Source organism: Bos grunniens, chromosome X (assembly GCF_055505025.1).
Source record: "Bos grunniens cultivar Pamir isolate PY7600 chromosome X, Bosgru_T2T1.0, whole genome shotgun sequence".
Classification (NCBI taxonomy): domain Eukaryota; kingdom Metazoa; phylum Chordata; class Mammalia; order Artiodactyla; family Bovidae; genus Bos; species Bos grunniens.
The window spans coordinates 51,236,053-51,250,814 of NC_141194.1; the positions used below are offsets into that span (position 1 = coordinate 51,236,053).

A 14,762-nucleotide genomic window follows, 5' to 3' on the forward strand; every position below is an offset into this window, starting at 1 on the left:
CATGAACACCTCTTAAGAGTCTTACCTGATTACTGTGGCCATCTGGGAGAGAGAGATTTAAAGTCAATTTAAGCCCAGTTATTTGATGGTGGTTTTAGACTTCAAGTCCAAATGCAAGATAGAGGATAGAGGAGAGCTTAGAACAGAGCTTGCAAACTGGTAGTCTGCTAAACAAATCCAGTCTACAGATGTGTTTGATTTGGCCCATATTTTTAAATTACTTGTCAGCATATAAAAATTGGTAGAGTTCATGTAAAAACTCAGATTTTATGGCTTCTCTGGAAAAGTCAGGAGATTCTGGCCATACGGATGTGCATTTCTGTATGGCAAAATCAGCTGGACAGAAAAGGCATTGCTCCTCTTAGGAAGAGGCACAGTGTCCATGTAGGCTTTTGTGTGACCTACCTAGCCCTTGCCTATATTTGAGCTTGTGATCTCTGATTTAAACTGACCAACATTAAGATATTGTTTGTGATCTGAAAGACATGCAAATCATCCATATCCAAAAGTGTTTAATCATGTCAGAGCAAGTATTTGGCAATGTGGAGGGTACCAGGGAGGTGTGTGCCAGGAATCTGACCATGTATCAGGAGGGGGAAGGATAAGCAAGCAGACATCTGTCTGTGTAACAAGGATGGGAGGATTGTTACGAAAGGCAGAAGAAAAGGGGGCCATAGCCTGCAGTGTGGAGAAGCAGGCTAGGCAGGTAACAGCGGGAGTCAATTACAGTCAAATGTTGCTAGGGCAACTCAGGCTCCATGAACAGCCTGGAGAGCCTCTGGCCTTCTTACTGCTAAGGCAGGTGATTTAGGAAGCCAGAGCTCTGAGGTCAGCAAAGCTTATGAGAAAAAAGATAAGGCTGTAGAAGCACTGTCTTGGTGTTAGGGCTCAAGTGTTGGTACAGATGCAGATGGAGCCAGAACATTGCACACTGACCCACTGGTAGCCACTCTAAAGGCCTCTGTAATTGAAAACCATTACATCTTCCCACTTAAGGGCATTTTTTTCCCTAAACTATAGGTTGTAACACATTGGTGGGCAGTGACATTGATTTAGTGGGATGGAGATCATAATTTTTTAATGAAAAAAAGTACAATTGTTTAAAAGAGTTGTATTACACACAGTAAATACTGTTTTTTGAAACGCTGATTTCAGGTATGTGTTTGTGCATATGTGTGCAGGTACATATATACTGAGTTGTGATGTTAAATATATTTCTTACTCTGTGAATTGAGCTCAGAAAAGTTTGAGAGCCCCTGTCACAGGCTACAGAGTGAGTCATCATGGCCAGCTGACTGTATGTACCTAATTTGGCATGTCTAGTGGATTTTTTTCTCTCTTGCTTTTGTTTTTGGTGTTGTGAGTAAGAATGGCAGATGTAGGCCAATTATAGCCTTCTAAGGAGGACTTTCTGGTATTACAAAAAACACAGGTAATGTTGCCAGCTGAGAAACAGGTTTTGGGGTGTGGCTTCCTACAAGAGGCACAACTCCACCTGGCTGCTCAAGACTCTCTCGCCTGAGAGTGGTAGCACCACAGGTAAACATACAAATGAAGCCAAAAGAAGAGACTGCTCTGCAGCACTGGACCCCAAGTCTGTTCTTGTCTGGGATTTTCCAGGGTTTCTAGGAGCAACATCATTCCCATAAATTTTTTTGCATGGCCCACACTGTTGGTACCCTACCCAACGGACATCCTACAATTTTTTCCTTTCTAATATAGTCCCCACTTTTGTGAATGTTTAGAGCAATCCTGTGCATCTTGGGAGCTGGGATTCTCAAGTGAAGACCTACCTACAAAATGCCAGCCCCCAATTTTTATTATATTCAAAAGACATAACAACTACTTAGTCAACTCATTATTAAAGTTTTTAAACAACAGACATAGAAAACAAAGGGGCAAAGGGGGAGGGATAAATCAACAGTCTGGGATTAATAAATACACACTACTCTATATAAAATAAATAACCAACAAGAACCTACTGTATAACACAGGGAAGTATATTCAATATCTTAAAATTATCTATAGTGGAAAAGAATCTAAAAATATACACAACTGAAATATATATAACTGAATCACTTTGCTCTACACCTGAAACTAACACAACATTGTTAATCAACTATACTTCAATTTTTTAAAAGTTTCTGAATGTATAATCTCAATTTCTAAACCTAGTTGGTAACTAACAGTTTGCAGACTAGTACCAGTCCAGGGGTCATAATGCAAGTGGCACTTGTCTGAGGCAACTAATCATGGTAATTCTATTTAACTTGCCAAATTGTTGGCTTCAATATAAGCATGAGACATGACTTTTGGCCATTGAGCTACGGGGCGGGGGGCGGGGGGAGGCTCATGGGAAAAGTTTCTTTTAGTCATAATAAGGGATACATGGCAGTTAGCCTCTTGACGTTGGTATAAGACTATATGATGACTAAGTAGTTGTGGCCATCTCAGGATCATAAGGTGAAGGACCATAGGCTGAGGATGGTGGAACAGGATGGAAGTAAGTCAGCACTTAATGATGTTTCTGAGCTATTGAATCATCTACTCTTGAATACCTCCATCTATGTATATATGGAGCTTCTCAGGTGGCTCAGTGGTAAAGAATCTGCCTGCCAATGCGGGAGATGCAAGAGACATGGGTCCGATCCTTGGGTTGGGAAGATCCACTGGAGCAGGAAATTCCAGTATTCTTGCCTGGGAAAATACATAGACAGAGAAGCCTGGCGGGCTACCGTCCATGGGGTTGCAAAGAGTCAGACACGACTAAGCGACTGAGCACATGTATGTATGGGAGATGATGAAATGGCCTTACTGGTTGATTCACTTTGTGTTGGCTTTGCCACTACTTGCAACTGAAAGAATTCTAACTGATGCACTTGCAGGACATGACAGGGTTAACTAGCTTGAGTACAGAGGCCTAGCTGTACCTAGGATATTTTATAGTGAGCTTAGAATTTTCAGAAGAAATTGTTCAAATTAAAACAGTTAAACAAAGCTGCAGTTGTGTACTGACCCAAAAGACATAGCATGTGTCATTCTAATTCTAGAATCTTTTTTTGCATTTTATTTTTAATTAACAGACAGGAAATTTGATTTTTGTGTATACAGTTCCATTTTAACACACACATAGATTTATGTAACTGCCACTGTAAACAGGATACAGTACAGTTCCATCACCCCAGAAAACTCATGTATGCTATTGCTTTGAAGTCACACTCTCCTCCCATTCCTAGCCACTGATTTGTTCTCCATCACTATACTTTTATCCTTTTAAAGATGTCATATAAATGAAAGTATACAGTATGTAATGTTTTGAGATCATCTTCTTTCACTCAGCCCAATACCTTTCAGATTGATTCAAGTTGTTGCATGTTTTTTCCTTTTTATCATTGAGTAATATTCCACTGGATGAATGTACCACAGTTTTGTTTATCCATTCATTCCACAAAGGATATTTGTTATTATCCAGATGTTGGTGATTATGAATAGAACACTTTAAGTTTTTGTGTACAGTATCTGTGTGAACATAAGTTTTTATTTCTCCAGTGTAAATATCTAGGATTGGGATTATTGGGCCATTAACTTCCCAGGTGGTGCTAGTGGTAAAGAACCCACGTGCCAATGCAGGAGATGTAAGAGATGCAGGTTCGATCCCTGGGTCTGGAAGATCCCCTGGAGGAGGGCACGGCAACCCACTCCAATATTCTTGCCTGGAAAATCCCATGGACAGAGGAGTCTGGCAGGCTACAGTCCATGGGGTTGCAAAGAGTCGGACATGACTAAAACAAAGTAGCACACACTAGCATACATGCATGTTAAGTGTATATTTAACTTTATATGAAACTACCTAATTCTTTTCCAGGGTGGCTGTACTATTTTGCATGCCTGCTAGCAATATAAAAGTTCCAGATGTTTGTCTATGTTTTCTTCCAAAAATTTTATAGTCTTTTTATTGACATTCAGATCTATGATCCACTTTAAGTTAATTTTTATACAAGATGTGAGGTTTTGGTCAAGGTTCATTTCTTACACATGGATATCCAATCATTCCAATATCACACATACCATTTGTTGAAAAGACTGTCATTTCTCCATTGAGTTCTTTGCACCTTGTCAAAAAATCAATTGACCATATTTATGTAGGTCTATTTCTGTATTCTCTATTCTGTTGCATTGCTCTACATGTCTGTCACTTCTCTAATACCACAATGTCTTGATTACTGAGCTGTACAGTAAGCCTTAAAATCAGATGGTGTGATTCTTCCACCTTTATCAATATTCTCAACATAATTTTGGTTATTCTACTTCCTTTGCCTGTCCACATAAATTTCAGAGTCAACTCATCCTGTCCATAAACATGGTATATTTCTCCAGTTATTTAGGTCTTTGGAGATTTCTTTCATCAACATTTTTGCAGTTTTAGCATATAAATAAATCCTGCACATGTTTTGTTAGATTTTACCTATTCCATTTTTTGGAGCTATTATAAGTAGTATTATTTATTGCTAGTATATAGAAATGTGATTGCTTTCTGTGTGCTGATCTTGTATTCTTGAACCTTGCTAAATTCATTTATTAGTTCCAGGAGAATGAGTGTGTGTGTGTGCATGCACACACATGTTTATTTGTGACTGTCTGTGTAGACAATCACATCATCTTTGAATAGGGACAGTTTTGCTCCTCTCCCTTCTTTCCTCTTCTCCCCATCCCTAACTGCTTAGAATTAAGATGCCTAATGTGGATGAAATATAAGAGTGGAGGATAAGTAGAGTCACCACAGGTCATCTGCAAATTATTCAAGCTGCCTAGCAGTCTGGACTTCACCAATGGCTCAGCAGGTAAAGAATCCACCTGCAACACAGGAGACACAGGAGACATGGATTCGATACCTGAGATGGGAAGATCCCCTGGAGGAGGGCAACCCACTCCAGTCTTCTTGCCTGGAAAATCCCGTGGACAGAGGAGCCTGTCAGGCTACGGTCCATCAGGTTGCAAAGAGTCGGACACAACTGAAGCAACTGAGCACGCACAGGATTCATTCTACAAGATATTAGAAATATCATATGCAGATGATGTTATCATGTACTATGAAAAATGATAATAAAAATTGTAATAATAAATATTATAAAAATATCAGTGCTCCCTATGTGCCAGGGACCACTAATAATTTTACATAAATGAAACTTATCTAATAATCACAACTCTAAGATATGGGTACTATTTTCCCCATTTTACAGATACAGAAACCATAAGTAGCAGAGCTGGGTACAAACCCAGGTAGTCTGGCTTCAGCACTAACACACTTTACTATTACACAGTAGAACATTAGATTCTAGAAATGGACTCTAAAATATCTAGGAAATATAGCATTTAATAAAGGAGCATTTCAAATGAACGAGTAAAATGGCAACTATTTAATTTAATTTAACATAATTATGTAGGAACAATTGGGTAGCCATTGGGAAGAATTAAAGTTGGAAATCTACATTTGTTTTGTACCTCAAAATAAAACCTATATGCTACAAGTATTCAAAAGTAAAAATTAAAAACATAAAAGTGCTAGGAGAAAACATGGAGAAAGAATTTTATAATCTTGAGGTAGGGAAAGCTCTTCAAAATATAGTACAATTAACTGCTATTATAAATGAAATGAATAATAATTTGATTAAAATAAAGAAAATATTTTAAATTTGTATATTCCAAGAAAAAATTTACAATGTTAAAGACAAATAACAAACTCAGGAAAATATTAGAAACAGGAAGACAAAGGGTTATTATCCACACTATAAAAAGAGCTATTCCATTTTAAAACCTAGTTGTTTGGGGTTTTGTTGTTGTTGGGTTGTATGAATTCTTTATATATTTGGATATTAGCACCTTATTGGCTATATGATATGCAAATATCTTCTCCCCTTGAGTAGGTTGTCTTTTTATTTTGTTGATGATTTATTTTGTTATGCAAAGCTTTTTAGTTTGATGTAGTCCCATTTGTTTATTTTTGCTTTGGTTTCTCTTGCCTAAGGAAATATATCTAGAAAGATATTGCTAAGATCTGTGTCAATGAGCATACTGCCTCTGTTTTCTTCTAGGAGTTTATGGTTTCAGGCTTTACATTCAAGCCTTTAATCCATTTTGAGTTTATTTTTGTGTATGGTATGAGATAATAGCCTAATTTCTTTTTTCTTTTCTTTTTCTTTTATGTGGCTGTCCAGTTTTAATAACACCATTTAGTGAAGAGACTAAACTTTCTCCATTGTAAATTCTTTGCTACTTGCTGTAAATTAATTTTCCTTATATGTATGAGTTTATTTTGGGGCTTTCAACTATGTTCCATTGATCTAGATATCTTATTTTTCTGCCAATACCATGCTGTTTTGATTACTATAGCTTTGTAACATAGTTTGAAATCAGGGAGTGTGATACCTCCAGCTTTGTTCTTTCTTCTAAGGATTACTTTGGCTATTTGAGGTCTTTGTGCTTCCATTTAAATTTTCTGTTCTATTTCTGTGAAAATTTCCTTGAGGTTTTGATAGGGATTTCATTGAATTTGTAGACTGTGGTAGGTAATATGGACATGTCAACAATGTTAATTCTTCCAATCCATGAGCACAAAATATCTATCCATTTATTTGTGCTGCTATGGAAAACAGTATGGAGATTTCTCAAAAAATTAAGAACTACCATATGATCTAGTTATTACACTTTTTGGTATTTATCCAGAGAATACAAAAATACCGATTTTAAAAGATATGTGTACCCCTATGTTCATCACAGCATTATTACAGTAGCCAACATATGGAAAAAACCTAAGAGCCCATCAACAGATGAATGGATAAAGAGGATGGTATATACTACTCAGTCATAATAAAGATGAAGTCTTGCCATTTATGACAACATGAGTGGATAATAAGGGTATTATGCTAAAGTGAAATAGACAAATACTGTATGATGCCACTCATATGTGGAATACAAACAAACAATGAAAGATAAATGAATAAACCAAAACAAAACAAACATGTATATATGGGACACAGTAGTGGTTACCAAAGGAGGGAATGCACACTGGGGAAAGGGGGCCAAGTGAATAATGATAAATGGGAAATAAATTTTTGGTAGTGAGCATGCTGGTGTGCATTCAGAAGTAGAAATATAATGTGGTATATATGAAACATATAATGTTATAAGTCAATGTCACCTGAATAAAATTTTTTATAATAAAAAATTTAAAAAGAGAACTTTCATAACCAGCAAGAAAATACTAAATTCAATGAAAACATGGGCAAACAACACAAACAAGCTGCACATTTGAAAAAGGAAGGACCCAAATAGCTAAGAAACAAAAGGTGCTCAATTTTACTAAAAATAAAAAATAATGAAAGTAATGACATATCACTTTACACACATCAGACTAGCAAAAAAAACATGAATGAAAATGCACAGCTTTGGCAAGATATGGGAGAAAATCACTCTCATACTCTGGTCCAGTGAATCTAAACTTGTATAATTTCTTTTAGAGGGCAAGTTGGCAATAGGTATCCAATTATAAAATGTGCATACCCACTGGAGCAATTCCATTTCCAGCATCTGTTTTAAGGAGTGCATACATGTACAAAGCTATTTACAAGGATGTTCATTTTAGAATTCTATAAAAATAAAAATCAGTTAACAATCCAAAGGAGCACCCACCTTATGCAACTAATTTTTTAAAAGGTAAAACTTTAAGTATTGACCCCATGGACTATAACCTGCCAGGGTACTCTGTCCATGGAATTCTCCAGGCAAGAATAATGGAGTAGGTTACCATTCCCCTCTCCAGGGGATCATCCCAACCCAGGGATCAAACCTGGGTCTCCCACATTGCAGGCAGATTCTTTACTATCTGAACCACCAGTGACCCCAGTTGACATATTATGAAACCTATAATCTACTGTTACCTTATCCACTTATTTCTGAGGATTCTCGGAGGATTCTTAAAGGGTGACGATTACTTAAATAAGCATACTTTTGTAACCCATCAGTTCAGTTCAGTCACTCAGTTGTGTCCGACTCTTTGCGACCCCATGAACTGCAGCACGCCAGGCCTCCCTGTCCATCATCAACTGCCAGAGTCCACCCAAACCCATGTCCATAGAGTTGGTGATGCCATCCAACCATCTCATCCTCTGTCATCCCCTTCTCCTCCTGCCCTCAATCTTTCCCAGCATCAGGGTCTTTTCAAATGAGTAAGTTCTTCGCATCAGGTGGCCAAAATATTGGAGTTTCAGCTTCAACATCAGTCCTTCCAATGAACACCCAGGAATGATCTCCTTTAGCATGGACTGGTTGGATCTTCTTGCAGTCCAAAGGACTCTCAAGAGTCTTCTCCAACATCACAGTTCAAAAGCTTCAATTCTTCGGCGCTCAGCTTTCTTTATAGTCCAACTCTCACATCCATACATGACTACTGGAAAAACCATAGCCTTGACTAGATGGACCTTTGTTGGCAAAATAATGTCTCTGCTTTTGAATATGCTGTCTAGGTTGGGCATAACTTTCCTTCTAAGGAGTAAGCGTCTTTTAATTTCATGGCTGCAATCACCATCTGCAGTGATTTTGGAGCCCAAAAAAATAAAGTCTGACACTGTTTCCACTGTTTCCCCATCTACTTCCCATGAAGTGATGGGACCAGATGCTATGATCTTAGTTTTCTGAATGTTGAGCTTTAAGCCAACTTTTTCACTCTCCTCTTTCACTCTCATCAAGAGGCTTTTTAGTTCCTCTTCACTTTCTGCCATAAGGGTGGTGTCATCTGCATATCTGAGGTTATTGATATTTCTCCTGGCAATCTTGATTCCGCTTGTGCTTCTTCCAGCCCAGCATTTCTCATGATGTACTCTGCATATAAGTTAAATAAGCAGGGTGACAATGTACAGCCTTGACGTACTCCTTTTCTGATTTGGAACCAGTCTGTTGTTCCATGTCCAGTTCTAACTGTTGTTTCCTCACCTGCATACAGGTTTCTCAAGAGGCAGGTCAGGTGGTCTGGTATTCCCATCTCTTTCAGAATTTTCCACAGTGTATTGTGATACACACAGGCAAAGGCTTTGGCATAGTCAATAAAGCAGAAATAGATGTTTTTCTGGAACTCTCTTGCATTTTCCATGATCCAGTGGATGTTGACAATTTGATCTCCGGTTCCTCTGCCTTTTCTAAAACCAGCTTGAACATCTGGAAGTTCACGGTTCACGTATTGCAGAAGCCTGGCTTGGAGAATTTTGAGCGTTACTTTACTAATGTGTGAGATGAGTGCAATTGTGCGGTAGTTTGAACATTTTTTGGCATTGCCTTTCATTGGGATTGGAATGAAAATTGACCTTTTCCAGTCCTGTGGCCACTGCTGAGTTTTCCAAATTTGCTGGCATGCTGAGTGCAGCACTTTTACAGCATCATCTTTCAGGATTTGAAATAGCTCAACTGGAATTCCATCACCTCCACTAGCTTTGTTCATAGTGATACTTCCTAAGGCCTACTTGACTTCACAATCTAGGATGTCTGGCTCTAGGTGAGTGATCACACCATCGTAATTATCTGGGTCGTGAAGATCTTTTTTGTACGGTTTTCTGTATATTCTTGCCACTTCTTCTTAATATCTTCTTCTTCTGTTAGGTCCATACCATTTCTGTCCTTTATCGAGCCCATCTTTGCATGAAATGTTCCCTTGGTATCTCTAATTTTCTTGAAGAGATCTCTAGTTTTTCCCATTCTATTGTTTTCCTCTATTTCTTTGCACTGATCACTGAGGAAGGCTTTCTTATCTCTCCTTGCTATTCTTTGGAACTCTGCATTCAAATGGGTATATCTTTCCTTTTCTCCTTTGCTTTTTGCTTCTCGTCTTTTCACAGCTATTTGTAAGGCCTCCTCAGACAGCCATTTTGCTTTTTTGCATTTCTTTTCCTTGGGGATGGTCTTGATTCCTGTCTCCTGTACAATGTCACGAACCTCTGTCCATAGTTCATCAGGCACTCTATCAGATCTAGTCCCTTAAATCTATTTCTCACTTCCACTGTATAGTCATAAGGGATTTGATTTAGGTATACCTGAATGGTCTAGTGGTTTTCTCCACTTTCTTCAATTTCAGTCTGAATTTGGCAATAAGGAGTTCATGATCTGAGCCACAGTCAGCTCCCAGTCTTGTTTTTGCTGACTGTATAGAGCTTCTCCATCTTTGGTTGCAAAGGACATAATCAATCTGATTTTGGTGTCGTCCATCTGGTGATGTCCATGTGTAGAGTCTTCTCTTGTGTTGTTGGAAGAGGGTGTTTGCTATGACCAGTGCATTCTCTGGGCAAAACTCTATTAGCCTTTGCCCTGCTTCATTCTGTACTCCAAGGCCAAATGGGCATAATTGTAATACTTGCCTCATAGGATTGTTTATTATTCATTCCTTCAAAAATATTTATTGAACAGGTAAAATTTTCAGGCACTATGCTTGGTGTTTATATTTATATTGTACAAATATAAGCAAAACAGACACGGTCCCTGCTCTCTAGATGTTTACTCTTCATTATAAGGTGTGTGTTTAGGGTGTACGTATGTCTGTATGTGGTGGAGGGAACAGACATTAATCACACAACTGTACGAGTGTCTTGGGTGCCTAGGGAATAAAATAGTAGAGTATCATGAAAGTGTATCATAGGCTGACTTGGTCTAGTTTTGGGGGGCAGGGTGAGGGAATATTTGAATTTAAAAAAAGATAGTGATGGGCCAGGCACTTTGCATAAATGTTCACTCCAGAGACCAGTTAAAAAGAATAAGTAAGGTAGATGTATATACAGTGATATAGAAAGCATGTCAAGAATACATTGTCAATAAAGCAGTTTGTAAAACAGATATAGCATGATTCTCTCCCTTTTTATGGTTTTAAAAAATCTATAATACATATATCTATCAATGAATAGATAGAAGAAGATCTGGAAGACTATATACCATACTAACAATTATTAACTCTATTTGAATAATTTGTCTGACATTCTGTAATCAAAAAAGAAACAATAAAGACATGTATGAAAGTGAAACTGTTAGTCGCTTATTCATGCCCGGCTCTTTGTGACCCTAAGGACTGTAGCCCGCCAGGATCCTTTGTCCATGGGATTCTCCAGACAAGAATACTGGAGTAGGTAGCCATGTCCTCCTCCAGGGCATCTTCCTGACCCAGGGATCGAACCCATGTCTCCTGCATTGCAGACAGCTCAGACAGTAAAGAATTCTTGCTTGGATAAACCCATGGACAGAGGAGCCTGGTGGGCTACAGTCCAGTAGGGTCGCAAAGAGTCTGACACAACTGAAAAGACTTAGCATGCATAAATATAAATATAAATATATATATACACACACACACACAAATATATAAGCAACAGCATTAACGTTAGAAATAGTAGTATTAAAGGCAAAAAAGTTTTAAATAGGGTAAAAGAGATACTGATAAAAGATACTATCTACCAAGAATATCTTAGTGTCATAAGCATACATACAAATAACATTCCATTAAAATATATAAAGAAATCACAAAAGCAAATAAGTTACAAAAGAAAGCACAATACATTTCCAATAGTAGGAATCATGAAAGTCAAATGCTATTGGACCATGGTGTGATACAACTAACTTCTAAGCACAAAAACAGCATCCCCAAAAGCTGTCACTTCAAAGATCAAATAATACTTATAAATAACTAATGGTCAAAGAGGAAATCAAAACCAAAATTATAGACTAGAAATTAATGAGAACAAAAACATTATATATTAAAGTCAAGTAGAAAAAAAGTATCATCTTAAATTATTTTAGAAATAAGTAAGGAAGACTGAAAATGAATAAGCCATATATTTAACATAAGCCATTTCAAACAATACAGCAAATCAAACTTAGAAATAGAGGAATATATTAATAAATATAAAAGCTGAAAATAATTCATTAAGTAGAGAATAGCAAAAGGGGAAAGTGGTAGAATGGGAAAATAAATCCAAGAAATACGGTTTAATTCATGGATAGACAGATGATAGCTATGTGATAAAGTATAACAAAATATTAATGATAAAATTTATGCTGTGAATTTGTAAGTGTTCACTGTAAAACTCCTTCAGCTTTGCTCTATGTTTGAAATATTCATAATTAAATAGATTAAAAACCTATTATTACCCAGAACATGAGTTTGGGAAACACTGTACTAGAAGTTTCACTAGACCAGGAGAAAGACAAAGATGTCCACTGTTGCCTCTACTATTTAACCATTTTTTGTTGAAGTTCAATAAAACATAATATGTCAAGTAAATGCATATAGGAATTATAAATATGATAAGGAGGGGAAATCATTATCTACCTGGAAAACCAAGGAAAATGAATAGAAAAATTATTAGAACTGATAAGGAAGGTAAGTTATAACAACAAGGAAGGTAAGTAGGATGCCCAGTTACAAAAAGATGTCCCATTATGCACAAAAAATATATAAAAGGCTACTTCTAAATAGAGGTAGTAGTGAAGGGGAAAGGTGGTGAAACATGCTTTTCATGTTTTGCTCCATGTACAGTACTTCCACAATGGCTGAATCTTTTACAACCAGAATGATTCATGTAGTTTTTTGAGGAAAATAAATCTATAGTAGTAGGCAGAATCCTAAAATGCCTCACCTTAATTTCCCTAGATTTCCCACCCTAATTTCTGGACTTTGAATATGATGAGATACCATGCTGGTGATTATGTTAACATCACCTGGTAAAACAGATTTTGCAGGTTTAACGTTCCCCTTAAAATAGGGAGATTATTTTGTATCATTCCCCAATAGCATTAATCTAATTACATAATTTTTTTAAATCACATAAATCTTTTAAAAGCAGAGTTCTCTCAGGCTAGTAATAGAATGGAAAGTCAGAGAGATTCCAAACAAAAAAAGGATTCAGTGTGCCAGCGCTGGTTTGAAGATGGAAGGGGACACATAAGGAAAAATGTGAGCAACCTCTAGAAGCTGGGATCTCAGTCCTACAACAGTAAGGAACTAAATCCTGACAACAACCTGAATGAATTTGGAGTGGATTCTTCCCCCAGATAACTCCAGATAAAAGCCAATTCTGGGGACACCTTGATTTTGGCATTGTATGATCCTAAACAAAGAACTCAACCAAGCCCACCAGGATGTCTGACCTACAAAACTGTGAGACAATAAGGTGTTATTTTAAATGGCTAAATTTGTGGTAATTTATGATGCAACAATAGAAAAATACAAAATACAGAACATTAACAAAAAAAATGATGTATGGTAGTGGTGGTTTAGTCACTAAGTTGTGTCCGACTCTTGCAACCCCATGGACTGTAGCCTGCCAAGCTCCTCTGTCCGTGGGATTCTCCAGGCAAGAATACTGCAGTGGGTTGCCATTTCCTTCTCCAGGGGATCTTCCCAACCCAGGAATCAAACCTGGGTTCTATCAAATTTTCAAAAGTTCAAAATCCATTAATGGCCCAGTCACGGAGCAGGATAGGGAGATGACACCCCATACACCTCATGGAAATGTATTAATAAATTGGAAAAACCTTTCTCAAAGTATATTGAGCAATGCCTATCAACCTCTCCCAAAATGAGGATATGCTGTGCCTTGCTAAAATTTATTGTAGTTAAATAATTATAGTGGTAAGGAAAGATTTTTCTAAATGTCCTTTATAGAATTGCTTGTTAACAGTGGACAATTAGAAACAACATGAGTATCTGACAATAGAAGACTGGTTTGTCAAATATAATATCCTACGCCCATTTGATGAAATAAATTTTTTCAATATAAAGCCCAAAAGGAATTCTTATAGAACTTTACCAGTTAATTTAAAAATTTATCTGAAAAAGAAAATGCACTAGAATAGCCAAGAAATCTGTGGGGAAAAAAGACAGAGGAGCTTGCCCTAGCAGAGATGAAATAATAATTTAAAGCTCAAATATTAAAAAAAAAGTATGGTATTGATGCTGGTATAGATTTTAGGACTATTGAACTGATGATTTACATTCAAAACTATATATATCCTTAGAAATTGGTTTTTGATAGAAAGAATGAATCTGTTCAATCAATGCTTAGGGCCCTATGAAAAAATACTAATAAGTAATTAATATTACAGTGGAATGATATTCACCTATGAAGCATACCATTGTTAGAACATATAACTGAGAAAAATATTTACCAAAAAAATCCCCCCAAATTAGAGTTAAATCTATAAAATTCTAAAATATTACAAGGAAATATAGAAACAATGTTTCTAATCTTGGAGTAGAAAAGTATTCTTATGCAAGATTTAAAATGCAAAAGCCATGAAAGAAATGATTGATAAATTTGAACACACCAACATTTAAAACATCTATAACCCCAAAAGATCCCAAAAGCAAAGTTTAAAAATAAGGAAAGTCTGCAAAAAATTTTCCAGCACCATGGGGTGGGGGTTGGGTAGGAGGGAGATTCAAGAGGGAGGGGAAGTATGTATGGCTGACTTACATTGTTGTACAGCAGAAACCAACACAACATTGAAAGCAATTATCCTCTAATTAAAAAAAAAAACTTCCAACACTTGTAACAAATACTCATATCCAGACTACATAATTTAATAATAAGTCAAACAATCGAATTGGAAAACAGACAAATGATATGAATAAGCAAAGTCACAAAATGACACAAGCAAATAGCCAACAAACATATGAAAACACTCCTTAACTTCGATAATAATCAGGGAAATGCAAATAAGGAGACATTTTTCAA

General features: G+C 36.8%; 1 pseudogene across 2 annotated transcripts in view; it reads right to left on the reverse strand.

The window, feature by feature from the left end:
• Positions 1–14,762, reverse strand: part of LOC147340322 (high mobility group protein B3 pseudogene) — a 28,614-nt pseudogene that overhangs the window by 10,492 nt on the left and 3,360 nt on the right. For both annotated transcript variants that reach the window (XR_015159307.1, XR_015159306.1), the window contains exon 2: positions 4,893–5,043. The product of XR_015159307.1 is annotated as a high mobility group protein B3 pseudogene, transcript variant X2 (transcript). The remainder of the gene's footprint in view (positions 1–4,892; positions 5,044–14,762) is intronic.